This window comes from Onychostoma macrolepis, chromosome 18 (genome assembly GCF_012432095.1).
Source record: "Onychostoma macrolepis isolate SWU-2019 chromosome 18, ASM1243209v1, whole genome shotgun sequence".
NCBI classification, from domain to species: domain Eukaryota; kingdom Metazoa; phylum Chordata; class Actinopteri; order Cypriniformes; family Cyprinidae; genus Onychostoma; species Onychostoma macrolepis.
The window spans coordinates 512,501-515,100 of NC_081172.1; the positions used below are offsets into that span (position 1 = coordinate 512,501).

Here is a 2,600-nt window from a genome sequence, read left to right on the forward strand (position 1 = left end):
CACACGCCACATCACCATAGCCTTTTCATATTCATTAACTTTTAAATGAACACCCATATTTAGTAATTAACTGCCGACAGCATTTGAGACACAAACACAAGCGCTTGAGTCAGTCTGTGCTGTAAAACATGATGGTGTTTCTGCGGGAGGAGAGTGTGTTGTGTTGAGATTAAAGGTCAGTATTCAATCATGTAATAACATTCATCACTGAACAAACCCATCAAACTCACAATGTTAATTATTCTTTCATTATCGTCTGCATTCAGGCGAGGGTTATGAGCTGGTAACACAACAGAAGGACACGCATGGAGTCGTTTTACTGACGAAACTCAGAAATCTGCAACAAAAAATAAGGTAAAGTTCGTTTAGAAAATGGGTTGATTTTATAGAGAATCCAGTGAATATTTATTTATTTATCTATCTATCACATTATCACATTTCACTGCATCACATTCAGCATCAAACCTTAAAGTAAAACACAAATATTAGACAAAAAATAAATTGAGAATTACAAATAAATACAAATACAAATGCCGCCTTAGCAACTAAATGAAATATGTTGGGGATCGTTCAAGTACTAAAATGAGTAAACTTAAAATAAATATAAATTAAAGCTAAATAAAACTAACAAAAATAACCAAAGAACAACAAATTACTAGTGCCAATTACCAAAATTTAATTACCAGAAAATAGTAATTACCAGAGAAAATACTCAAATTATATGCAGAAAATAAAATGTAAATCTTAGATGATTTTTTAAAAATAAAGCTAAAAACTAAAAACAAATATTTAAAATTAAAATAAATAATATTAAATATATAAAAAAATAAAGTCCTTGTTACAATGTAATTATACATTTAAGTACTAATAAACTACATGTACTTACTATATGGTTAGGATTAGGGTTTGGTTTAAGGTTACTTGCATGTAATTATGCATAATTAATTGTTATTATAATAGTACAAGTAACAAGGATACCTTGAAATAAAGTGTTACCTAAAAATGCAATTTTTAAAATGTTAACTAGGTTTTTAAAAGTCTTTTTATAGACGAACTTCACCTCTTTTTTCGGTTGTGTATTTTCTGAGGCTCATTAATAAGTGTTTAATCCCGACAGCCACCTACATCTTCATTAACTTGATCTTGTGGAAGAAGCTTCTCATAATCAGCTTTGAGAAACAGAAATCTGAGCTTAAACTCCTGCTGAAGCGGTTTGTGTTGGTGTTTACAAACTACCATTTCTGTCTTATTAATATTACACGGTTTGCATCTGCTGTTAGCCAGCGTTCGCCATCAGTAATAATTACAACATGCTCTAGAATAGATGACGTGAATCTGTGTCACTCAGGTTTGTTCTAGAACGTGCTAATTGAGGAGGCTTTGGAGCGCTGTGTAATTAGCAGCGAAAGCAGTATTTGTGCTACCTGCAGTCCGTCTAAAACTCGATTTAGAGTCTGATGTAGTTTTCAGATCATGATCTGTGACCGAAGGCTCTTTGCTTGCTTGCAAATCTCTTTATATTTGCGAACACACACACACACTTCTGTGAGCCGCCCTAAAAATACGCCGCCATCTCAGCCGATGCTTCCACCACAATTAGCGTCTATTCAGAGCCGCGTGCGCAGACAGCCAAATTTGCATTTCCGTCACGGATGTCTGCCTTGCCCAGCGTCACATAAACCCTTCCTTCTGTTTATATCCAGAAAACACGCTTTCATTCGTCCTCCTGCTCCTCGAGGTGTGCGGACGAGGCCGGAGATATGACCTTTGACCTTTGGTCTGAAGGAGCGAGGATGCAGATCCGGCTCCCTGCAGTCACGTCTGCGCTGAATCTCTTTTGACAGCGGATGTTAATGGTAGCTTTGCTTTCTTCAGCTGTGTGTCATTGGCTTATGTAATGTGGTTGTTTTCTCTGAAGCGTAAGACTAATTGCCCTGTTGGTATCGGCGCAAAACTGCGTTTGTGCATTACTAGAGCTCTATGAAATCTGTCTCTAGTTTTAATTGTCTAGATTTCATTTTGATGGTTAAATTATGTTTTTGTGGTCAAAAAATGTCTAATTAAATCATAAAACGTATACAGATTAACAAAAAATTTTCTAATTAAATGAAATAATGAAATCAACTACAATTTATTAAAGTTTACAAATGATTTTAGGACAATATGAATTCTGTTTTTGTTTTTTGTTTTTCACTTGGCTTTACTTGATTCTGTTTCATTGATCAAATTAAATATTAGGAAACAAAAACGTGCCTAATTAAATGAAATCATGAACAAAACAAAATGTTTAGGGCCAATTCATTTTATTTTTCCCAGAATTATTATTTATGTTACTTTTCTCTCTTTTAATTTTTCTGGATTCCATTTTAATGGTTAAATCAAATTTTTGTATTTAAAAACACAAAATTGTGAAACCTATACAGTACGATTTAACAACGATTTATTAAAAGTTTAAAAAATATATATTTTTAGGGCCTTAGGAAGTTCATTTATTTTCCCCTAATCAAAATTATTGGTTTAACTATTGAATTTATAAACTTTTCACAATTTATTAAAATTTTTACAATTCATTTTTCTGGATTTATGATTTTATACAAATG

At 32.8% G+C, this 2,600-nt stretch overlaps 1 long non-coding RNA gene across 1 annotated transcript in view; it reads left to right on the top strand.

Moving 5' to 3' along the window:
• The window catches only part of LOC131524182 (uncharacterized), a 2,093-nt gene extending 106 nt beyond the window's left edge, over nucleotides 1-1,987 (top strand). Inside the window, exons 1-3 of the long non-coding RNA XR_009266938.1 lie at nucleotides 1-175; nucleotides 267-354; nucleotides 1,704-1,987. The exon at nucleotides 1-175 is cut by the window's left edge and continues 106 nt beyond it. This is a non-coding gene — a long non-coding RNA (uncharacterized LOC131524182). The remainder of the gene's footprint in view (nucleotides 176-266; nucleotides 355-1,703) is intronic.
• Nucleotides 1,988-2,600: the final 613 nt, after the last annotated feature.